The following is a 26,683-nucleotide window of genomic DNA, read 5'->3' as shown; positions in this document are numbered from 1 at the left end:
TGCCTCCTGGATTTTGATGCCTGTTTCCTCCCCCACATTAGGGAAGTTCTCTGCTATTATTTGCTCCAATATACCTTCTGCCCCTCTCTCTCTTTCTTCTTCTTCTGGGATCCCAATTATTCTAATGTTGTTTCATCTTATGGTATTGCTTCTCTCTCGAATTCTGCCCTTGTGATCCTGTAGTTGTTTATCTCTCTTTTTCTCAGCCTCTTTATTTTCCATCATTTGGTCTTCTATATCGCTGATTCTCTCTTCTGCCTCATTTATCCTAGCAGTTAGTGCCCCCATTTTTGATTGCACCTCATTAGTAGCCTTTTTGATTTCAACTTGGTTAGATTTTAGTTCTTTTATTTCTCCAGAAAGGGTTTCTCTAATAACTTCCACACTTTTTTCAAGCCCAGTAGTATCTTTAAAGTCATGATTCTGAACTCTAGGTCTGACATTGTATTAATGTCCGTATTGAGTAGGTCCCTGGTAGACGGTACTACCTCTTGTTCTTTTTGCTGAGGTGATTTTTTTCATGTTGTCATTTTGTCCAGAGGAGAATAGATGAATGAGAGAACAGAATGCTAACAGGTTAACAATGTCTCCAGCAAATATACTCTATACAAATCAGAAAAGACCTGAAACCAGGGGACAAGAAAGGGAAAGAAAGAAGAAAGAGGAAAAAAAAAAGGAAAAAGAAAAAGATAAAAACAAACAAAAACAGAACAAAACAAAACAAAACAGAATCTGATCAAATATGATCAGGCTAGTGCATAGATCAGTGCCACACACTAGATTTTGGGTGTATTTTGGTCCATTAGAAGAAAGTGCCTCCTAAAATTTTAAAGGAAGAAAGACTTATATATGTACAAAATAAGGGTTGATACAATGAAGGGATGGAAGATGACTGTAAAGATGAAAAGTATAAAAGATTTTATAAAAGGAATTGATAAGATAAGAAGTTGTTTTAAAAAAGAAAAGATTTAAAAAAAAAGAAAAAAGAAAAAAAAAAGGGGAGAGAATGTGATCAGGCAGGAGACTAGAACAAAGCCATACACTAGTGATTTAGGGTATATTTTGATCTGTTAGAAGAAACTGTATCTCAAAATTTTAAAGAGAGAACAACTTATATATATATGCCAAAAATAAGGTTAACTACTATGAAAGGATAAAAATATGACTCTAAAAATGAAAAATAAAAAATGTTTTTTTTAAAAAGGGATTGATAAGATGTTGGTTGAAAAAGGGAAAAAGAAAAATTCAAAAAAAGTTAAAAAATTAACTTTGAAAAACTAATGAATTATGGTAAAAAAGCCATGAATTCTATGTGCAGTATTCCCCTAGCGCTGGAGTTCTCCCGTTCTACTTGATCGGTAAACTCGGTCTTGGCTTGCTGGCTGTTCGTGCTGATCTTCTGGGGGAGGGGCCTGTTGCCGTGGTTCCCAAATGTCTTTGCCGGAGGCGGGAGTGCCCCGCCCTTGTTGGTCTGGGCTAAGCAAGCTGCTCGGGTTTGCTCTCAGGAGCTTTTGTTCCCTGCAAGCTCTCGGTACAGCTTTGGAGGACCAGGGTGAAAATGGTGGCCTCCCAATCTCCGCCCGGAGGAGCTGAGAACTCGGGGCCCCACTCCTCAGTGCGCCCCCAGAGGAAAGCAGTCAATCACTCCCGTCTCCCCAGTCTCCGGCCGCACTCCGTGCTCACCCGGCCTGTGACCGAGTGTTTCTATCTCTGGCACCCGACCCCGTGTGGAGTCTCCAAACCCAGCAGATCCCTGCGGTGTGCTCCTGCACCGCTCCTCCCCGGGGAGGAAGGGGAGTCTCCCCAGCTCTGCCGCTTGTTGGGTCCCTGCTGGAGGAGCAGTGGCCTGACTGGGCCGCAGATCACAGTTTATGGCCACCCCGAGCTGAGAGCCCGCGCCTCGGCTCCGTCTCTGCAGCCGGCTTCCCCGCTCCGATCCCCGGCACTCAGGCACCCCCGGTCTTTCTGTGACCCCCAGGGTCCTGAGACCACACTGTCCCGCGAGGGTTCCACCCCCCGCTTAGCCACTGGAGCGACGTCCCTCCGCGGAGCCGACTTCTAAAAGTTCTGATTTTGTGCTCCGCGGCTCTAGCACTTGCCAGAAGCAGCCGACGGAGGCTCCCTCCCCCGCCGTCTATCCTCCCTAATATCACCTCGGATTCGCTTCTCTGCACGTCCTACCTTCCAGAAAGTGGTCGCTTTTCTGTTCAGAGTGTTCTTAATATCCTTATCTTCGATCTCCTGTTGAGTTCGTAGGTGTTGAGAATGGTTTGATCCCTATCCAGCTGAATTCCTGAGACCAAACGAAATCCAGTTCTCCTACTCCTCCGCCATCTTGCCTGCACTCCATCTTAACTTTTTTTTGAGTTGAAAAACGTGAATACAAAGTGATATCACTATTCGTGCTATTACTTTTTTCATTGAATTCAACAAATACTTGTACCATTAGCAAGGTATCAGGTACCTTGTGTGTTTTCAGTGGTCTGCCATTATATCAACCTTAGAAAGCAGGCAGGCTCTATGAACCCCAGGTGTAATGAGCAAAGGGTAAGATTCTGGAAAGTGGAACACACTTACCCAATGGCAAGTCTCAAAGAAACACCCCAAGAGCACTTGTACAATACACTTTCAGAGAGCCTACCCACTGAAGAGCTGACCTTATTAATAGATGAACATACATGTGGTTTTACTCTTTAAGGAATGCAAGCTCCGTTTGTGTCTCCCCTGTTCACTGCTGTATTCTTTAGTGCCTAGAGCTGTGCCTGGCACTTAGTAGATGCATAATAAATATTTCTTGACACCGGACTTGGAATGAAGAGGTTACATAGGTCACTGTTCTTTTCAAGAGCTGCTGTAACTCCTTGATGTTCGTCACTTCAATTTCTAGCTCTCTCAATCCTTGGCATTTGAGTCTCTCCATCAGCTGATCTTCCCAGCCTTTTTAAAGACTCAGAAACTCTCTGGTTTGGATTACCCTGGAGGTTATCTACAACAACCTTCTATGTGATGGCTGAATTTTCTCTCCAGCATATGCTGACAAACATTCAGGCAGCCTCTATTGATGAAGTGGCTGGGCTTTGTGGTCAGAGAGACCTTCGGGCGGATCATGGACAGGTTTTTTTCACCTGTCTGAGCATCAGTAAAAGAAGGATAATAGCAGCTCAATAAGCACAATGAACACAATGAAGACAACTCTGGGTGAAGAGGCAGGGCCTCAGTGACAGTGCTGAATTCTTCTGTTCTGCCTGAAGAACAATCTTCCTCTCCTCCCAGTTGAAGACACTGGTTCCCCAGTACTGTGACCCAATCTGCTACTCAGGAAGACTGAAGCAACTTCAGGTCAGGATCTCAGTTTGTTCAGCCAATAATTGGTTTGGCTGCTAGTCTCACCCTCACCTTTCAGGACCTGCCTTTATTGGCATAACTTGCCTGGCATTTCAGCACCTTTCTTTCAGGACCTCCCTTGCTCTGGTCTGACCCTGACCCTGTTCTGAAGCTAAGTAGGTCCCTCCCACCCTAATGCCCTCACACTAATTTCCCACTGGCCTGTGTCTGCCTCTCATGCTGGCCTTCAGATGTCAGGGGCAAAATGCCTCATCAGCTCCCCTAGATATGCGCAGATTCCTTAGCTGGATGTAGCAACTCTCTGCTGCCACCCACCTCTCATTCTAAAGCAGTCATCCCTTGAGTAGGGATGGTCAGAGTGAAGTTCTTCATTTCCTTCCCTTATTCCAATACTCTTGTCTCCCTTTTGCACTGTTGTTTCAACCTTTCTCAGGAGAACTAAGTTTAGGCAGTGTTTTAATGTCTTCAAAGGATAAAAGGGAAGCTTTCTATGGTGAAATTGACCTTTTATAAAGTGATGAGAATTTTTTTCTCCCAAGCCGAGAAAGATCTGATTTCTCTTTTATTTGATCTAAACTTCAGTATGCAATCACACATGTATAAAGACATACTGTGTCAGCCACAGTAAAGGATACTAAGTCAAGCAAGGCACAGGCTCCATCCTGGAAAACCTTGTGCCTGGTTGGGGAGAAGGGTGAGCACATGGAAACATACTCTGTTGTTTGGGGAGTCAGGGAAGGAGATTCAAAGGAGTGAGGGATAACTTCTACAAGTGGGGTTCAGGAAAACCATCACCCTTCCACCAGTGAAATGTGGCCCAAACCATACCTTAGAATCTGCTTGACAGCTTTAGAAAAGCTGCAGTCTTCCTACATCAGACTTTCCATAGGGACACTATTATACAGGTGCAGAGCTGGACACTTCTTTAAAGTGGGGCAGCAAGCTTCCTTCCTCTCCAAAAAACAGTATGCTTTGAGAGTTATCATTTCTGAAGTGCATCCTATACAAGCAAAACTTTGTTTTCTCCCTTTCTTTTCAAGATAGGACTTGGAATGTCAAAATGAATTGGGCTGATTTTTTAGAAAAATCAGAACGTCTAATTATCTAATCCTTCCACATGCCACTGGAATCTGGGAAACAGAAGCAGTTCTTAGGGAAGGGGTGCATATGCTCTGCATACGTGTGAGAGAGGGAAAGGCATTCCAGTGGGCAGGATCAATATATGTGTGGGGGGAAGTGGAAACATGAGGACATATTGCCATGATAATGGCAATGAGCCCAGACTCAGACCTAGACTCAAATCTAGGGTCTTCTTATTACTGTGTAATCTTGGCCCAGTCTCTTAAGTTCTCTGAGCCTCAGTTTCTTTTCTTCGAAGCGAGGGAAGAAAAATAATAGCCCTTTCTTATGGGCGAAGGTATGGAGTCATGTATGTTGAGTGCCTGAAACAGTGCTGAGCATGCAGCTAGTGCTCAGTCAGTGGTGGCTTGAATAAGCAAGGACAAGGTAGGCTAAAGGACCAAGAAGAAACAGCCATGGTGGAAAGGAGGATTTAACCCAAGTTCTCTCTGAACATTTTGAGCTTCAGAATAGCTCACAAAGCTGAAGGCAGGAATCCACACTTCTGAAGTATAAAATTCAGTACTGATAATATATTCATAGTTTTGAGATGATCATCACAATCCATTATAGGATGTTTTCATCAACCCAAAATGAAACCCATGCCCACTGATGGGCATTTTGGTTGTTTCTGTTTTTGGTTATTATGAATAACTCTGCTATGAACATTCGCGTACAACTTTTGTGCAGTCATGTTTTCAATTCTTTTGATTATATACCTACGAGTGGACTTGCTGGATCATGTAGTAACTCAATGTTTAACTTTTTGAAGAACTTCCAAACTTTTTCAAAGAGAAACAACTTTTTATGTTCCCACCCCCAATGTATGAAGGTTGCAATTCTCCACATCCCATCAACATTTGTTATTGCCAGTTTTTTTTTTTATTATAACCATCCTAGTGGGTATGAACAGGGTAAATGGGATTCTAATTCCTGTCCCTTTGTGAGAATTATAAATCAGTCATTATAAGGAAAAGCTTAAGAAACTGTAAAGTGCACATCAAGTATGAAGTATTAGTAAGAAATAATTCTGGCTTCATAGCCTGGGTTTATCATGAATACTGGGTTTTGTGAGTAGTAGGGGACTAAGGCAGGAGTTAGAGGAAGTAAGTATTTTTTTAAGATGTTATTTATTTATTTGAGAGGGAGAAAGAGATCATGAGCAGGGGGGAAGGGTAGAGGGATAAGCAGACTCCCCGCTGAACAGGGGGCCCAGTGCAGGACTCGATCCCAGGACCCCCGAGATCATGACCTGAGCTGAAGGCAGATGCTTAGCCTACTGAGCCACCCAGATGCCCCAAGGAAGGAAATATTTTTAGAAAGATGCATCTAGCACTAGTGAAAAACGACTATAGCTATTTCAAAAGTCAAATTTCTCTGTTTCAGATATTTGTGTATGTCAGGGTAATTGGTGAGATTCTCAAAATTATGACACACTAAAACAAAAGCAGCTCCATTTTCCCGGTGTTATTATGAAGTGAGTGCTAGTTAAAATGATGCCTCAAAACTTGACCCTTCATTGAGCGTTCTGCACTAGGTGCTGCCAAGTGAGTCATTGGCATATGAGAAGTCATTGACTGGTTTTTAAATGCTGTACACCATTGCCAATGACAAGGGTACTAGCTTTGGACCTAGACTGATGCTCTTCACTCCTTTTATCTGTTTGATCTTAGGCAAGTCAGTCACCCTCTTAGCTTTCCTCGTAAGTTTGCTCTGAGGTTTAAATTAGTTAATACCTATGAAAGCACCTAGTGCTGTGCCAGGAACAAAAGGGGAGTTTTTCCTTATTATCACTATTAGCCTGGCCTGTAGGACAAATCCCATGGTAGATCCACAGCCCTAAGGCTAGGGCCCAGCTCAAAAGGAGTGATCTATTTTGATTAAAGATTATCATTATTATTATTATATTCATTATATTATTAATAGTTTTTTGAGGTGTAATTGACATAGAGTAAACTACACATGTTTAAAGTTCCAATTTGATAAGTTTTGACACGTGTATGTCCAGGAAACCATGATCAAAATAAAGATAGTGAATCTACCCATCACTCCCAAACCTTCCTTGCACCCTCATTCCTACCTCTCTTCACTCCCAGGGCCCAGGTAACCACTACCTGCTATCTGTCACTATAGGTTACTTTGTATTTTCTAGAGTATTATGTAAATGCAATCATTCAACATGTACAATTTTTGGTCTGACTTCTTTCACTCAGAATAATCATTTTGAGATTCAGTAGTTTATTCTTCTTATTGCTCAGTAGTAGTGTGTGCTTATTGTGTGACTATGCCATAGTTTGCTTATTCATACATGTGTTGATGGACATCTGCACAGTTTTCAGTTTGGGACTATTACACATAAAGCTGCTATGAACATTTGTGTACAAGTCCTTGTATGACCATGTGCTTTCATTTCTCTTCAATAAATACCTAGGAGTGAAATGGTGAAGTCATATTTTAGATGTATGGTTTTTTTTAAATTTTTTATTGTTATGTTAATCACCATATATTACATCATTAGTTTTTGATGTAGTGTTCCATGATTCATTGTTTGTGCATAACACCCAGTGCTCCATGCAGAATGTGCCTTCTTGAATACCCATCACCAGGCTAACCCATCCCCCTACCCTCCTCCCCTCTAGAACCCTCAGTTTGTTTTTCAGAGTCCATCGTCTCTCATGGTTCGTCTCCCCCTCTGACTTACTCCCCTTCATTCTTCCCCTCCTGCTATCTTCTTCTTTTTCTTTTTTCTTAACATATGTTGCATTATTTGTCGCAGAAGTACAGATCTGTGATTCCACAGTCTTGCACAATTCACAGCGCTCACCATAGCACATACCCTCCCCAGTGTCTATCACCCAGCCACCCCATCCCTCCCACCCCCCACCACTCCAGCAACACTCAGTTTGTTTCCTGAAATTAAGAATTCCTCATATCAGTGAGGTCATATGATACATAGATATATGTTTTTAACTTTCTAAGCAACTGTCAAACTCTTCTCCAATGGGCTAATGCCAATTGTGTGTGAGAGTTCTAGTTCCTCCACATCCTTGCCAGCACATGGTAGGGTCAGTCTTTCTGATTTTAGCCCTTTTAATAACTATGTATATATGTGTTACTTTGGTTTTAATTTGCATTTCCCCAGTGACCAGTGATTCTGAACATCTTTTTATGGGCTTATAACCATTCATGTATCTTCTTTGATGAAGTGTCTGTTCAAATCCTTTGCCCAGTTTAAAAAAATTGTGTTGTTTGCTTTCTTGTTACTGAACTTTGAGGATTCTTCATATATTTGGATACAAATTCTCTATCATATATATGCTTTGCAAATGTTCTTTCCCTGCCTGCTGCTTGTCTTATAATTCCCTTAACAGTGCCTTCCAAAGAGTAGAATTTTTTTATTTAACTTTGACAAAGCCCAATTTATCAATTAGTTCGTGTATGGATTGTACTTTGGTGTCATACTTAAAAAATCTCTGCCTAAGCTAAGGTCATAACTGTTTTCTCCTTATATAGAAGTTTTATAGTTTTAGGTTTTATATTTACATCTATAATCCACTTTGAGTTAATGTTTGCATGTGATGGGAGGTATGGATGATCAGAGTTCTATGTTTTTTTGTATATTGATACTCATTTTTCCAACACCTTTGTTACTAAAACTATACTTGCTCCAATGAATTACACTTTTGTCAAAAATCAGTTGTCTATATAGTGTGGGTTTATTTCTGGATTCTCTATTATGCTCCATTGATCTATTTATCTATCTTCATGCCCAAACCACATTACTTTGATTATTGTAGCTTTATAATAAGTCAAAACCAGCACTGTTTGTCCTGCAACTTTGTTCTTTCCTAAAGTTATTTTGGTCTTTTGTATTTTCATTTGAATTTTTAAATCATATTGCCAATTTGTACAAAAAAACTAATGGCATATTGATTGGGCTGGTACTAAACCTGTAGACCAATTTGGGAAGATTGGCATCGTAACAGTAATTGAATTTTATGGTTTTCAGTGCATAGGTCCTTCATCTATTTAGTTAAATTTTTCTCTCAGTGTATCTTATTTTTAGATGCTATTGTAAATTTTTTATTTCAATGTCCAATTGACCATTGATACTATATGGAAATAAAATTGATTGAATTTGTATATTGACCTTGTGATCTGAAACATTGCTAAACTCATTTATTAGTTTTAGTAGCATGTCATCTGTGAATAAAGGCAATTTTACTTTCTCCTTTCCAATCTGGATGCCTTCTATTTTTTTTCTTGCCTAATTGCCTTATTGAATAGAAGTGGTAAGAATAGGCATTCTTACCTTGTTTTTGATCTTAAGCAAAAACTAGTCAGTCTTTACTCATTAAGTATGACGTTAACTGTGGTGTTTTTGTACATTGCTTTTATTGGGTTGAGGAACTTTCCTTCTATTTCTAGTTTGTTGAGGTATAATTATTGTTATCATTATTATTATTCAGGAAAGGATGTTGGACTTTATCGAATGCTCTTTTTGTTTCTATTGAGATGATCATGTGTTTTTTCCCTTTAACCGATTAATATGCGGTATTACATTGATTGAGTTTTGGATGTTAAACCAATGTTGCATTTTTGGGATAAACTGCACTTGTTCATGTGGTATAATCCTTTTTATAAGTTGCTGGACTTGTTTAGCTAGTATTTTGTTGAAGATTTCTGTGCCTATATTCACAAGGGCTATTGATCTATAGTTTTCTTTTCATGTGATGTCTTTGGCTATGATTTCAGGGTAATATTGGCCTGAGAGAATGAGTTTGGAAATGTTCCCTCTAATATTTTTTAGAAGAGTTTGTGAAGCATTGGTGTAAATTCTTCTTTAAACATCTGGTTAAATTCACCAGTGAAGCCATATGGGTCTCATATTTTCTCTCTGGGATATCTTTTAACTACAAGTTCAATTTTATTAATGTATAGAGGGCTATTTGGGTTATGTATTCTTTTTTTTTCTTCTTCTCCTGTTTCTTTTTTTTTTTTTTTTAAAGATTTTATGTATGTATTTGACAGAGAGAGACACAGTGAGAGAGGGAACACAAGCAGGGGAAATAGGAGAGGGAGAAGCAGGCTTCCCGCTGAGCAGGGGGTCCGATGCGGGGCTTGATCCCAGGACCCTGGGATCATGACCTGAGCTGAAGGCAGACACTTAACGACCGAGCCACCCAGGCACCCTTCTTCTCCTCTTTCTAAATCTCCTTCCATCCTCCTCTTCCTTTTACTTACTATTACTGGCTTATTATAAAGGATACAGCTCAGAAAGAACCAAACAGAGAGATGCAGTAGGGCAAAGTATGGAGGAAGGGACACAGAGCCTCCATGCCCTTTCAAAACGTGTCACCCTCCCAGAACCTTGATGTGTTGGCCAACCTGGGAGCTCTTCAAATAGCTTAGTTTAGGGGTTTTTGTGGGAGCTCCATTACATAGACATGATTGCTTAAATCATTGGTCATTGGTGATTTACTCAATCTTCAGCCAGTCACTCCTTCCCAAAAGTTGGGGGTGGGATTAAAATTTCCAATCCTCTAATCACATAGTTGGTTACTCAGGCAACTAGCCTCCTTCCTGAAGCTATCTTGGAGCCCATCTAGAGTCACCTCATAAGCATAAAGTTAGGTGTAGTTGAAATGTATTTTTTCTTAAGTGAGCTTTGGTAGTTTGTGTCTTTCAGAAAATTTATCCATTTTATGCAAGTTGTCACATTTATTCACATACATTGTTCCTACTATTTTCTTATCACCTTAATATCTGTAGAAGCTATTGTGATGTCACCTTTCTCATTCCTGATATTGGTTATTTGTGTCTTTTCTTTTGTTCTCATTTGTCTGACTAAAGGTGTATCAGTTTTATCATCCTTCTCAAAGAATCTCCTTTTGGTTTCACTGGTTTTCTCTATTGTTTTTCTTTTCTCTACTGCATTGATATTGTTTTAGTCTTTATTATTTTCTTTCATCTACTTTCTTTGGGTTTAAGGTGCTTTTCTTTTTGTAGATTCTTTTTTTTTTTTAAAAGATTTTATGTATTTATTTGAGAGAAAGAATGAGAGAGAGAGAGAGCACATGAGAGGGGGGAGGGTCCGAGGGAGAAGCAGACTCCCTGCCGAGCAGGGAGACCGATGCGGGACTCGATTCCGGGACTCCAGGATCATGACCTGAGCCGAAGGCAGTCGCTTAACCAACTGAGCCACCCAGGCGCCCGCTTTTTGTAGATTCTTAAGAAAGAAGCTGAGGTCATCGATTTGAGGCATTTCTTCTTTTCAAATATAGGCATTTAGTAATATAAATTTCCCTATAAGTACCACTTTGGCAGCATCACATAAATTCTGTTATGTTGTGTTTTCATTTTAATTCTGTCTAAAATACATTCTTTTTTTTTTTTTTTTTTAAAGATTTTATTTATTTATTTGAGAGAGAGAATGAGAGAGAGAGAGAGCATGAGAGGGGGGAGGGTCAGAGGGAGAAGCAGACTCCCTGCCGAGCAGGGAGCCCGATGCGGGACTCGATCCCGGGACTCCAGGATCATGACCTGAGCCGAAGGCAGTCGCTTAACCAACTGAGCCACCCAGGCGCCCTAAAATACATTCTAATTTCCCTTTGATTTCTTCTTTGTCCCATGAGTTACTTATAGGTATATTATTTACTTTCTAGACATATTTCTCTTATTGATTTTAAATTTAATTCCACTGTGGCCAGAGAATAAACTTCACATCAAATGAATTCTTCTAAATTTATTGGGACTTGCTTTCTGACCAGAGTATTATATCTTTGTTGGTAAATGTCCCATGTGCACTTGAATGTGAATTCTGATGTTATTTAAATTATTCTGTAAATGTCATTAGGTTAATTTAATTGACAATGTGGTTCAAATTTTCTATATCTTTACTGATTTTCTATCTACTTGTTTTCTCACTTATTGAGTGAGGGGTATTGAAATCTCTGATTATGACTGTGGACTTGTCTGTTTCTCCTTGCAGTTCTATCAGTTTTTGTTTCATGTAATTTGAAGATCTTCTATTAGTAGCAAAATGTTAAGGATATTTTGTTCTCTTGATTAATTGACAACTTTATTATTATTTAATGACTTCTTAGTTTTGATAATGTTTTTTCCTCTGAAATCTCTTTTGTCTGATTATTAATAGAGCCACTCTGGCCTATAGTTAACTCCATCACCTCTTTCCTACAGGGACAAAACCCAAATGAGAGACTGTCTACCTAAGGAGGTGAATGAACTGAAAATGATCACAAAGTTTCTTCACCTAGAAGCTGGAAGCTTGTTACGGCTTTTCATAAGAAAAGAATTCCACCAGTACTCCTCCAGGAAGGTAAGGTCTATTTCTCCAGAAGCCTGCAGAAGGAAAGGAGTTAGGATGTTAAGAGTGCCAGCAGTAAAATAAAAGTATCTTGTGGGTGAAGATACATGTTGAGACGAGCCCAATTCTGGGTGTACTCATCAGTTTTAGTTTGTAGTTTTTTGCATGCAAACACCCATTACAACTTGCAGCATCTATGTATCTGCCTCATCCCCCCTACACTATTAAAACCTAAGCCTGGGTAGTACACCTACTGAGATAAGCAAGACCCCCAGATTTGAAACAAGACTAGGATACCCATGGGGCGCCTGGGTGGCTCAGTTGGTTAAGTGTCCAAGTCTTGATTTCGGCTCAGGTCATGATCTCAGTGTTATGAGATGGAGGCCCCGTCAGGCTTCGCACTGGGCATGGAGCCTGCATGAGATTTTCTCTCTCCCTCTCCTTCTGCCCCTCCCCCACTCTCTCTTGCTTGTTCTCTCAAAAAAATAAATTTTTAGAAAAGAAAGAAGACTGAGGTACCCAACAGAGCAAGTTTATTCAGTGAAGTCTTGATAGCCTGAAGGAATGATTACAGATTGGAAAACAGAAAACTGAGGAGAGCTATGTGGTCACTGGTAAAAAGGAGGTGGGAATAAAAAAGATCCCTGGTACTGGCAAGAACTGAATGATCTTCAAGGCGTGTAGGAGGGAAATGAGATGATTTGCATCTCTGCATAGACTTAAATATGGCCACGTTATCATGGATGGATTGAAGGTAAGATATAAAAAAAACACAACAACTTGGCATCGGTGAAGGGTGGGAGAGAACAGGACGTATCACTGAATAGGGTGGCTGTGGGGAAGTTTGGAGGAGACACCCTCCTTGCCATGTGACCCACCAAAATTGACATACAGAGATGAGGAGGGTGACAGGTCAGTGTGGAAGACTCAAGGGGTGCTACGAAAATTCCCCCTTTCTCCCACTGCCGCATCTCTCCTCCCCTGAAGTTTTGTCAGCATGGTCTTTTGTGGTGTCTAAGCACCTCAAGGCTCCCACTGGCTGGAGGGAGCTTTGTAGACCAAACAAAGCTGAAGGGTGTGTCCCCTCATTATCCTGGGGAGCATGTATAAGTAGGTCGGGAGGCCTGGTAGGCCACTGGGAATTTTGGCATGGGAAGGGTAACCTGTAAACCACAGGCTTCTAGTAGAGTTATAGAAAAACCGACTTCAAGCACCACAGGGAGGAAAAAGAAGACTGCTTGTCAACCCCGGTTCAGAGGCAGTGGCAAGGTGAGATGACTCCACTCACGCTTTTCCTCATCTCCTTTGATTCCTTGTCCCATAGACTCCTTCCCTGTCCTTGCCTGGCACACATATCCTCCCCAGCCTCTCCCTTCTCCTGAGGCCCCTGCTCCCTTCCACCTTCCATCTTCTTCCCCCTGAATCAGTGCCCATCTGTGCTCGCCCTGTTGTCTTTGCAGGTAGCCAAGACAACTATGAAAGCTAAAAGACACTTTCAAGAGAGTTTGAGAGAAGAAACCTCTCCCAGAGTACCCATTCCTTTAATTAAGTCTAAACAAACGGAAGGACCAATACTATTCGGCCATTATCACAGGCTGAATGAGAACCTGAATCAAAACCAGCCAGAGCAGGACCAAGAGAGTGTAGAGACACCCACCACTTTAAATGATGACATTTAAGGACAGCCAGAACTTAAGAGTGGGGCCAGAGACCTCAAATATCTGTGAATTCTCCAAAGTCTAGTCACTAAGAAATGGCCAACTACTTAGAACCAAACCATGCACAAATAGGATACGTCCATGGTGATGAATAAAACAAAAATTTGTGTGAAAATTTGCATGTGTGTCTCTGTGTGTTCTCTGATGGTAGGGAAGGACAAAGGGAAGAGGCAAGTGTGTGAGAAAGGAGAGAGGTGGGGTTGTACCGAGTTGGGGGTTAGACTAGAAAGTCCACAATTAGACAAACATTGGGAATAAGGACTAGATAAGGTCTGAGCACTAAAGACAAATTTCATAACACTATCTCGTAGGCGAGGAGAAAAAAGGTCTGGTGTTTCTGCATGTGTATGCAGGCAGTTGGGGGCCAGCAACAGAGGGATGTAGATTGCAGGAACCTATATTGGGTGAAGTGTGTGGGATGACACTGCCATAAAATACATTACCTCTAGGCTACCTACCTCATAGTGTTGTTTGTAGCATCCTGCCCTGTGCTGTAAGAAACTAAGACCCCCCCCCCAAAAGGACCAAAAATCTCACCCTACTAAAAGTCAATGACAACACCCTTAAGGACTGATTAGGCTACGTTCTTGTTAAGAAAACTTGGAATGATACCGTTGGCTAACAAAGGTGAGGGAGTGCCGTGGGAGTGATTCACCCATAGTGCGGGCAACAAAGGGGAGCATTGTTTGCAGACAATTTTTCATTAAACTTTTTATTTTGAGATAATTGTAGATCAACATGCAGTTGTAAGAAATAATACAAATAGGGGTGGCTGGGTGGCATAGTCGGTTAAGGTCTGACTCTTGGTTTCGGCTCAGGTTGTGATCTCGCTGTTGTGGGATCAAGCCCTGCATTGGCTCTGAGCTCGGTGTGGAGTCTGCTTCAGATTCTTTCTCCCTCTCTCTCCCCCCTCTACCCCTCCCTGCTCATGCTTGCTCTCTCTCTCTAAAATGAATAAATAAATTTGGTATACTTTTCCCAATTTCCCACAATGGTAACATCATCCTTTCAAAACTATAATACAGTACTGAAACCAGGATATTGACATTGAGACAGTCAAGATGCACAACATTTCCATCACCAAATGAAACCTCATTTCACCCTTTTATAGACATATCCACTTCCTTCTTGTTATAGACTGAATGTGTCCCCTTAAAATTCATATATTGAAGTCTCAATCCCTAATGTGATGGTATTTGGAGGTTGGGGACTTTGGGAGGTGATTAGGTTTGGATGAGGTCATGAGGTAGAGCCCCCATGATGGGATTGGTGCCTTTATAAGGGGATGAAGAAACCTGAACTTGCTTTCTCTGCCATGTAAGCATACAGCAAGAAGGCACCTGTCTGGAAACCAGAAGAGGGCCCTCACTATGAATCAAACTGACTGGCACCTAATCTTGTACCTCCCAGCCTCCAGAACTATGAGAAAGAAATTTCTGTTAAGTCATCCAGTCCATAGTACTTTGTTATAACGCATTGAGCTGACTAACACATCTCCCATACCCACATCTTCCCCTGACAACTACTAATCTGTTCCCATTTTTATAATTTCATCTTTTCAAGAATCTTCTATAAATTGAATAACACAGTATGTAAGATTTTGGGACTTTTTTCACTTAGCATAATTATCTGAACATTCATCTAGGTTGTGTGTATCAACAGTTCATTTTTTTTCATTGGGTAGTGTTCCATGGTATGATGGCCAGTGCCAGGGTAAGAAAACCTGAACTATAATTGATGAATTGCTGAAAATTTGGTGCGGACAACTCTGAATTAAAAACTCTGGAGACGGCAGGGCGCCTGGGTGGCTCAGTCGGTTAAGCATCTACCTTTGGCTCAGGTCATGATCTCAGGGTCCTGGGATCGAGCCCCACATCAGGCTCCCTGCTCAGTGCAAAATCTCCTTGTCCCTCTCCCTCTGCTCCTCCCCCACTCATGCTCACTCTCGCAAATAAAAATAAATAAATAAATAAATAAATAAATAAATAAATAAATAAATAAAATCTTAAAAAAAAAAAAAACCCTCCAGGGAGACCCAGTTGTGGGGCAAGGGCACAATAATGTGAGATCTACCTCCAGGACCTCAACCAGGTTCCACAGTAAATATCGGAGAAAAAAAGCCCTTGGGCTTCTGGTAGCGGGAAGGAAAAAAAAGAACCATTTTGAAATATGCCAGAACACTCTGTTCTTTGTAACCAGGCTTGACCTCAGGAGAACCTAGCTAACCAGAGCCTAACCTGCTGGGGTATCATCAGAGCCTAACTGACCAGAAGGAAGGGAAATACCCAACTCCAGTTAGCTTTAGCTTTCCATGTGGAAGAAGGGAAATACTCAACTCCAGCCTACTCTAGTCATCCTGTTCCACCTAAGGGGGTGTGGGAGAAAAGGATGAAACACTTGTGAAGTTCACAGTCCAGAGATACAGGCTCACTAAAAGAGTGAGACATACTCATAGGACAATAGAACATTTCCCCCCAGACCTTACACCACATTACTAAAGGCTTACTTACAGCAGTTCCTTTTACCCAGTACATCATGTTTGGTTATCAAGAAAAAATTACAAGGCATATTAAAAGGCAAAAAACACAATTGGAAGAGACAGGGTAAGCATTAGGACCAGGCATGGTAAGGATGTTGGAATTATTAGACCAGGAATTTAAAACTACTATGATTAATATGTGAAGGGCTCACATGGATAAAGAAGACAGCATGCTTGTGAAGGTGTAGAGCAAGAGGGATTCTCATTCGTTGCAGGTGGGAATGCAAAATGGTACAGCCACTTTGGAAGATGGCTTGGCAGTTTTTTACAAAAGTAAATATACTCTTACCATATGATCCAGGAATCATTCTTATTGGTATTTACCCAAAGGAGTTGAAAACTTACCTCCACACAGAAACCTGCACACAGATGTTTATACTCGCTTTATTCATAATTGTCAAAACTTGGAAGCAACAAGAGGCTGTTCAGTAGGTGAATGGATAAACTGTGATACATCCAGAAAATGGAATATTATTCAGCACTAAAAAAAAGAGCTATCAGTCCATGAAAAGATGTGGAGAAAACTTCAATACGTATTACCAAGTGAAAGAAGCCTTTTAATCTGAAAAGGCTACACACTGTAAGATTCAAACACCAGTTGACCCTTGAACAGTGGAAGTTCGAACTGCATGGGTCCACTTATGGGTGGATTTTTTTTGATGTACAGTACAGTACTGTAAATATATTTTCTCTTCCTTATTTTCTAAATAATATTTTCTTTTCTCTAGCTTACTTATTGTAAGACTAGACTATGTAATACATATACAAAATATGTATTAATCAACTATTTATCAGTAATGCTTCTGGTCAACAGTAGGCTATTTGTAGTTAAGTTTTGAGGGAGTCAAAAGTTATACATGGATTTTTGACTACATGGGGTGTCCATGCCCCTAACTCCCATGTTGGTCAAATGTCAACTGTATATGACATTTTGGAAAAGGCAAAACTATGGAAACAATAAAAGTCAGTGGTTGCCAGGAATTGGGGAGGGGGAGATGAATAAGTGGGGAGCATAGCGGATTTTTAGGGCAGTGAAAATACTTCGTATGATACTATAATAGTGATTATTCATCTGTCCAAACCTATAGAATATATAACACAAAGGGTGAACTCTAATGTAAACTGTGGACTTTAGATGATTATTATGTGTTAATGTAAGTTTATCATCTATAACAGATGTCTTACTGTGGTGGGGGATGTTGATAATGGGGGAGGCTATGCATGCATAAAGGCAAGGGGTATATGGGAAATCTCTGTACCCTCCTTTTTTTACTGTGAACTTTCAACTGCTCTAAAAAAATGTCTTTAAATATATATAAAATGATACAGCCAAAAATCAAATATGTAAATTAAAATGGAATATTTAAAATATTCAAGTAATCAAAAAAAGTTAAGAAGGGAAGAATAAAGAATAAAAGTAGCAGAAGCAACAAACAAAACTGATACAATAGAAGACCTAAATCCAATCATATCAGCAAGTACATTAAATATAAAAGGTATACACACATCAATTAAATGAGCAAAATTGTCAGGGTGCCTGGATGGCTCAGTCAGTTCAACATCTTTTCTTGATTTCAGCTCAGGTCATGATCTTGGGGTCCTGGGATCAAACCCTCCATCAGACCCCCACTCAGTGGCGAGTCTGCTGGTCTCCCTTTCCCTCTGCCCCTCCCCTCCTAGCTCTCTCCCTCTCTCAAAATCAGTCTTTAAAAAAAGAGCAAAACTGTCAAACTGGATAACAAAAATAAGACCCAACTATATGCATTCTTCAACAAGCCCATTTATTTTTTCCTCTTCTTGTGTGTGTTATGTCATTAAACTTTAACTGAATTTTATTTATTTTTTAAATTGAGCATAGTTGATATACAAAGTTAAATTACTTTTAGGTGTACAACATAGTGATCCTTTAACAAGCCCATTTTAAATATAATTTACAAGTGAAAGAATTGATAAAGATATAACAGGTAAACATCAATGAAATTAAGCAAGCATGTGTATATTATCAAGAAGGAGACTTCAGAACAAGGCAATTGCCTGGGTTAAAAGGGACATTACATAGTGATTAAATAGTGTATTTGCTCAAAATATTTAACAATCCTAAATGTGTGTGTACCTCATAACAGAGTTCCAAAATACATTAAGCAAAAACAGAAATTAAAGTAAACAGAAAAATCCACAAATATTCTTGGAGAATCCAACACTCCTCTCCCAGTAATACGTAGAACAAGTAGTTAGAGAATCAGAAAGTATATGTCAGAGCTGAACAACCTATCAGCCAACTTGACCAAATTGACATTTCTAGAGTAGTTTACCCCAAAGAGTAGACTACAAATTCTTCTCATGTATATATGGACCATTTTCTAGAATACGTAACATCATAGGCCATAGGATAAACTTTAACAGATTTTAAAAAATTGAAATCATAGAAAGTATGCTCTGACTATATCAGAATTAAACTAGAAATCATTAAGAGAAAGATACCAGGCAAGTTCTTAACATCTGGAAATTAATAACATTTCTACATAATCCATGGGTCAAAGAGCATGGAGGACATTAGGAGAAGGAAGGGAAAAATGAAGGGGAGGGGGAATCGGAGGGAGAGATGAACCATGAGAGACTATGGACTCTGAGAAACAAACAGGGTTCTAGAGGGGAGGAGGGTGGAGGAATGAGTTAGCCTGGTGATGGGTATTAAGGAGGGCACGTACTGCATGGAGCACTGGGTGTTATACGAAAACAATGGATCGTGGATCACCAAATCAAAAACTAATGATGTATTGTATGGTGACTAACATAACATAATAAAATTAAATTAAAAAGATTGTAATTCAAGGGAAAGTAGAAAATATCATTAATTGAGTGAAAATGAAAACAGCATAACCAAAATTTGTGGGGTATAGCTAATGCAGTGCTTTGGGGAAAATTTATACTATTTAATGCTTACATTAGAAAAGAAAAAATCTCAAATCAGTGATATAAGCTCCTATGTTATGAAGCTAAAAGCACAAGAGAAAAGTAAATTCAGGGGCATCTGGGTGGCTCAGTCGGTTATTGTTTGCCTTTGGTTCAGGTCATGATCCCAGGGTCCTGGGATTGAGCCCCATGTCAGGCTCTCTGCTCAGTGGGCAGCCTGCTTCTTCCTCTCCCTCTGCCTGCCGCTCCACCTGCTTGTGCTCTCTTGCTCTCGCTCTCTCCCTCTCTCTGTCAAATAAATATATAAAATCCCTAAAAGAAAAGTAAATTCAAAGCAAGAAGAATGCAAAAGTAAAGAAATAAGATAAAATAGAAATAAATGAAATTGAAAACAAAATAGGCTAAATCAATGAAACCAAAAGCTTGTTCTTTTTTTAAGTCTTTATTTAAATTTCAGTTAGTTAACATACAGTGTAATATTAGTTTCGGGTGTACGATACAGTGATTCAGCACCTCCATACAACACTTGGTGCTCATCACAAATGCACTCCTTAATTCCCATCACCTATTAAACCAAGACAGATATACCACATGATTTCACTCATATGTGGAATTTAAGAAAGATTGTTCATTATAAAAATCAATAAAATTGATAATCCTCTAGCCAGATGGACCAAGCAAAGGAGAGAGAAGACACAAATTACCGAAATTTGGAATGAAAGAAAGGATATCAGCCTGGATACTGTAGGCATTAAAAGGATGATTAATTAATAACATGGACAACTCTATGCCCATAAATTTGACATCTTAGATAATATGGACAAATTACCTAACAAAAAGTCACTTAAGAAACAGATAACCTGAAAAGTTGTATTCCTATTAAAGAAATTGAATTCATAGTTAAAAACTTTCCACAAAAGGAAACTTCAGTCCGGATGGTTTCATTGGTGAATTGTCCTAAATACCTAAAAGAGAAATAATACTCATTCCATTACAACAACTCTCCAGAAAATAGAAGAGGTGGAAATACTTCCAAATTCATTTTTTTGAGCAGCATTAACATGATTACCAAAACCAAAGGCATTACAATAAAAGAAAACTACAGAGCAGTGTTCCTCATAAACATAAATGTAAAAGTTCTCACCACAACATTAGCAAATTGAATCTAACAATATATAAACAGTGCATCATGACCAAGCAGGGTTTATCCAGGAAATGCAAGGCTGGTTCAACATGCAAAAATCAATCAATATAACATAGTAAAAAAGAAAAACACATTATCATATCAACTGATGCAGAAAAAGCATTTGACAAAATTCAATATCCATTTGTGATACAAACACTGCAAACCCGAAATAAAAGATAAACCTGATAACCTGATAAATGTCATCTATGAAAATCCTTAAGCTAACATAATACCTAGTGGTGGAAAATTGAATGCTTTCTCTCTAGGTCAAGAACAAGACAAGGATGTCTGCTCTAACCAATCCTATTCAATATCATCCTTGAAATTCTAGCAAGTACAATAGGGGAGGAACAAAGAACTAAAACACACCCATTGGAAAGGAAGAAATAGAACTATATTAGTAGACAGCACCACTGTCTAAGTAGAAAAATCTAATGAAATCTCAACTCTTAAAACTATTTAGTGAGTTTAGCAAAGTCACATTGTAGAAGTCAATATACAAAAATTAATTGTATTTCTATATACTGGCAGTGAATATTTGGAAATGGAAATTTTGAACAGCTTTACTGAGGTATAATGGATGTACAAAAATCCTGCACATGTTTAATGCATACAATTTGATGCATGGGGACATGTGCATTTACCCATGATACCATCACTACAATCAAAGTAATAGATATCTCTAACACCTCCCAAAGTTTCCTTGTGTCCCTTTTTTTGGTTTCTGTTTTTGCTTTATTTTGTGATAAGAGCATTTAACATGGCATTTACCCTCTTAACAAATTTTTTTAAATTTTTTATTGTTATGTTAATCACCATATATTACATCATTAGTTTTTGATGAAGTGTTCCATGAATCATTGTTTGTGCATAACACCCAGTGCTCCATGCAGAACGTGCCCCCTTGAATACCCATCACCAGGCTAACCCATCCTCCTACCCTCCTCCCCTCTAGAACCCTCAGTTTGTTTTTCAGAGTCCATCGTCTCTCATGGTTCGTTTCCCCCTCTGACTTACTCCCCCTCATTCTTCCCCTCCTGCTGTTTTCTTCTTTTTCTTTTTTCTTAACGTATGTTGCATTATTTGTCGCAGAAGTACAGATCTGCGACTCAACAGTCTTGCACAATTCACAGCGCTCACCATAGCACATACCCTCCCCAATGTCTATCACCCAGCCACCCCATCCCTCCCACCCCCCACCACTCCAGCAACACTCAGTTCCTCTTAACAAATTTTTAAGTGTACAGTATTGTTAACTATAGGCACTATATTGTACAGCAAATCTCTAGAACTTCTGCATCTTACATTGAACAACTTCCCAGTTCCCTTTTCCCCAGCTTCTGGCGACCACCATTCTACTCTCTGCTTCTATGAATTTGACTACTTTAGACACTTCATATAAGTGGAATCATGTAGTATCTGTCCTACTATGAGTGGCTTATTTTACCTAGCATAATGTAGAAAGGAAGTATTTACAGTAGCCCCCAAAATGGAATATTTATATGTAAATCTAACAAATTATGTGTAGGACCTGTATACTGAAAACTACAAACTACTGGTGAAAAAAAAATTAAGTAAGATCTAAATAAATGGAAAGATACACTGTGTTCATGAATTAGAAGACCCAGCATCGTTAAGATGTCAATTCTCTACTAATAGGTCTATGGACATAGTCCCCATCCAAAATCGCAGTAGGTTTTTTGTAGATATCAACAAACTTATTCTAAAATTTATATGGAAAACCATGTGAAATAGAATAGAAAAAATTTTTGGAAAAGAACAAATTTGGAAGACTCACCCTACCTGATTTTAAGACTTAATATAAATCTAAAGTAAACAAATCAGTGTAATATTGATAGAGGGATAGACACATAGATCAATGGGAAAAAAGTGAGAACCTAGAAATATACCCACACAAATATGGTCAATTGAATTTTGACAAAATTGCAATGGCAATTCAATGAAGAAAGAAGAGCCTTTTCAACTAATGCTGCATGAGCAATTTCACAAATCCATATGCACAAAAAATTGAACCTTGAATTTACACATACCTCAAATCTTACACGTTAATTAGCTCAGAATGTATTATAGACCTAAATGAAAAATTTTAAAATATAAAACTTTTAGATGAAAACAGGAAAAATCTGTGACTTTAGTTAGAGAAATAGGTTTTAGGTACAATACCAAAAGCATGATCTATAAAAAGAAAAAATAATAAATAGGGCTTCATATAAACTAAAAACATTTCCTTTGTAAAAGACATCATTAAAAGAATAGAAATACAAGCCATAGACTGGGAGAAAATATTTGCTAATCACATATCTGACAAAAGGACTTATGTTTAGAATATACCAAGAAATCTCAAAACCCCAAAATAAGATCAAACAATCCAATTAGAAGAAATCAGAGAGGGAGACAAACCACAAAAGACTCTTGACTCCAGGAAACAAACGGAGGGTTCCAAAAGGGAGGAGGGTGGGGGGATGGGTTAACTGGGTGATGGGCAGTAAGGAGGGCACATGATCTGATGAGCACTGGGTGTTATACGCAATTAATGAATCACTGAACACTACACCAAAAGCAAATGATGTACTATATGTTGGCTAATTGTATTTAAATTAAAAAAAAGAAAAATGGAAAGATTTGAACAGATATTTCACCAAAGAAGATATGTGGATGTATCAAAGAAGATACATGGAAGCTACATATTTATATAGACAAATATACACATGAAAATATGTGCAGCATCATTAGTTGGTTTGGAAATGCAATTTAAAACCACAATGAGAACCACTACACGTCTATTAGAATGACTAACATTCAAAACTGTATAAAAAAGAAAAAACTGACAAGCCAAGTGCTGGTGAGATTATAAAGCTACTAGAAGCCTCATACAATGCTGGTGGGAATGCAAAATGGTACTGCCACTTTGGAAGACAGTTTGGAAGTGTTTTGTTTTTTTTTTTAAGTTAAACATACACTTCTCATATGACCTAGCAATCTTACTCCTAGGTATTTACCCAAGTGAAATGAAAACACATGTTCACACAAAAACTTGTATGTGTATGTTTATGGCAGCTTTATTCATAATGTCAAACAAAAAGTGGAAACAACCCAAACATCCCTCAACTGGGAAATGGATAAATAAAGTGTGACACATCCATCCAATGGAATACTACTCAGTAATAAAAAGAACAAACTACTGACACACACAGGAAGGTTGAATCTCAAATGCATTATGCTAAGTGGAAAAAGCCTATCTGAAAAGGTTACATACTGTATGATTTCATTCCTATGTCATCCTGGAAATGCTATGTGTGTGGGACAGAGTGCTTAACTACAAAGGAGTAGCATGTGAGCACTTTTTGGGGGGTTAGTTAGGGAATTGTTCTGTGTCTTGGTTATGGTAGTGGTTGTATGACTCTGTGGTAGTGGTTGTCAAAACTCATCAAACTGTATACCAAAAGAGTGATTTTTTCTGAATATAAATAAAAATAAACTTAAATTTTAAAAACTATATACATGAGGGAAAAAAAGCCCTCTGGCTGGCTTCTGGATAAAAGTTTGTGAGAGAGTAAGGGCAGATGTGAATAGACCAGTTAAGTGGAGGATTTCGATCAGAGTAGACAGATACGAGAACTATGAGGAGATAGACTGAACAGTGACTGGTGTGGCAGAGGGAGTGGGATGAGTCTAGAATTACTCCTAGGTTTCTAGTTTGTTCATGAGATTCAGCAATGCCATTTATAAAATAGAGAACAAAAGAAGAGGGCCAAGCGATGGAAGAAAGATAGTATGTTTATTTGGGGACACGGGACATTGTGAAAAAGTTCTACCTGTATACGGGATATCAACATAGAAATGGTCAGCAATGACTTGAATATTCAGATTTGGAGCTCAGGGGGAAAGTTCTGGGCTAGAGATCAAGATTTGGGAGCCCATGAACTTGGAATTATTTCATCAACATACAAAACATGTTCCTGATCTTATTTGGCCCCTCTGTTGCATTCAGCATTTGACCTCTCCCTTCTTTTGAAGCTCTTTGGTGCCTTAACTTCCATGACAATGCACCATCGTGATTCTCCTTGCATTTCTGTGTCTTTTTTCCCAGTCTTCTTTGTGGCCTCCTCTTGCTCCATCTGATGAATATTTCTCGAGAACCCTACTATGTGCAGGTTGTCATACCAGGTGTTGAAGTCTCTGCCCTGAAGGAGTGTATAGTCTAGTGAAATCTTCTTTGGCCTGCCCTTTAAATAATAGCATCTCCAGGCTTCTGCCTACTTCTCTTCCTGGGCACTGTATTTTGGCCTCTAGGTGGCCCCAGAGCATCTAAGATGAATGGGAAGGGGCCTGAATAATGAATCTATAAGCACTCACAGGGTCTTCAGTAGTCTATGCCTTAGTCAAGTACATTCAAAGCAGGCTCAAAAGGAAGTTGTTCTTGGACTTTATGATCTGGTCTGTGTTCATTCTCCAGGCTCATCTTTCTCTTATTTCCCCCTTCATTCATTGCCCTCTGGCCACATGAATCTTCTCTCTCTTCCTCTAATGCACAAAGCTCAGTACTGTCTCAGAGTCTTCGCTCATGCTGTTCCATTTGTTTATTACCCCCTCACCTGTGCTACCCAACCATCCTCAACCAACACTTTGGGTGACTCCTACTCCATCCTTTAGGTTTCAATTTGTTAAATATGCTTTCATCAGAGAGGCCTTCTCTGACCTTCCCAAACTGAATGAGGTCCTCTCTTTATTCTGTTTCATAACATCCTATACTCTTCTTTCATAGCACCTATTACAATTTGTGATTTTCCTTTCAATAGATCTCTCCTCCACTAGACCATAAACTCTAGGAAGTCAGTAACTGTGTTTGGTTTTGTTCTCTGCTGTATTCCCAGGACCTGGAACATAGTAGAGGCTCATTATATATTTATTGAATGAATAAATATGTAAATGGCTACCTGAAAGTTCAGGAAAAAACGTCATTCCTCGAGGTAGATAAGCCAAGAGCAACCATTTGGATTCACTCCTACATTACCCATACGCCGTAGGTACTCAGGGCTCTTGCAGTTCCATTTCAGCTGGAAGATATATCACAGAGGTCAAAAATCCTAGATTCTTCTTCCAGCTTTTCTACTCACTAGTTTTGTGTTCCTAAACAAGCCTTTTGCCCCCCTGGACATCAGTTTCCTCCTCTGATAAATGGGAATCGTAATTCTTATCCTGCCTACCTCACAGTACTCATGGTGATAATCAAGTGAGACAGTATATCTTATGGCACTTTATAAAGAATGATGCACTGTGCATACATAAAGGATGGCTGTCACAATGTCCCACCTCAATCGCACTGTTACTGCCACCAAAGATTTCCTCAGGACTCCCCAACATCAATGCTCTAGGACTCTGGAGTGAGTTGGTTGCTTCCCACACAGCTAAAGGAGGTGCTCATTAGAGAAAACACATGTGCCAGCCCAACCCAGTTTTCTGGAGTAGATTACACTGTTTTTCCTTCCTAAAAAGCTAGGTCATAGCATTTTGACAGAGGATGGGACAATATGAAGCCATGGCTCATTCTCTCAATGGCAGTATGCTTAGAATGGACCCAGGGATGGCCCAGATGGACTAACAGCTCACTCTTGATATGCAAAAAGTTTGCAATAGTCAAATTCCAAGGATAAGTCATGTCACAAGGAGAGTGGACATTCATTTGTTACACAGAACACAGACTCCAGGGACCATCCAATCCAGGAAGGGCTACATTCAACCATCCCACACAGTAAAGAGGGATTGGCAACTCACGTTTAAGGAGACAAGGGTAAGAGAACACCTAGAGCTTTTAAAGGAATCAAAGCTACCTCACACAGACCCAGTCCATCCCCCGGGCCTGAGGCATTTTTAGATGGAATAACAAACACACTATTTGTAAAGCAGCACCTGTTTGGCTTGTTGTGGTCATTTAAATATTTGTTGAATGAGAAACAAATTTCCTTGCAGAACAAGACTTGAAAGAGGCAAAAGTTACTCTGATTTTTCCATAAACAGAAAGAGGCAAATTCCAGAAAGTGAAGACTGGGTGATTTTAAAGGCTGGTTGGACATCTGTTCCCAAAGTGAGCAGATTTAAAAAATTACTGTCAGACTGGAGAAACATTTTCAAAGACACGTGCTGTAGGAATATCCCTGACATTGTTCTAGTCACTGTTTCTATCAATACCACAGGAGAAGACATTCGAGCCAGCTGGTCACATCTGAAGGTTTTTTGCCTGCCCTCATGGAAAGAGGCCTGGTCTGCTCTGAGGAGATGTCCACTTCTGCAAAAGGGTCTGGGTAGTCTCAAGAGTTGCCTTGAATAAGGGAGAAGGAGCATTCAAATAAACAGAGCTGTGGGCAAGAGCACTGCCACTGTGAGCAGGTGAGGTGATGCAGGACACTTGAGGATAAGAGAGCAGACTGGCTGGGCTGGAATGGAGAGTCCATGTTGGGAAGAAGAACTGAAGGTGATAAGATTGGTAGAACAGTGTGCAGGGGCCAGATCGGGAA

The 26,683-nt window shown here is 39.6% G+C and overlaps 1 protein-coding gene across 1 annotated transcript in view; it reads left to right on the top strand.

Moving 5' to 3' along the window:
* Positions 1–26,683, top strand: part of PASD1 (PAS domain containing repressor 1) — a 190,513-nt gene that overhangs the window by 52,765 nt on the left and 111,065 nt on the right. Inside the window, exon 2 of the mRNA XM_027608410.1 lies at positions 11,665–11,803. The gene's annotated coding sequence lies outside the window, so the exon portion shown is untranslated. The remainder of the gene's footprint in view (positions 1–11,664; positions 11,804–26,683) is intronic.

Source organism: Zalophus californianus, chromosome X, assembly GCF_009762305.2.
Source record: "Zalophus californianus isolate mZalCal1 chromosome X, mZalCal1.pri.v2, whole genome shotgun sequence".
Lineage (NCBI taxonomy): Eukaryota > Metazoa > Chordata > Mammalia > Carnivora > Otariidae > Zalophus > Zalophus californianus.
The sequence above is the reverse complement of the archived record's forward strand: the minus strand, read 5'-3'. Positions and strand labels throughout refer to the sequence as shown.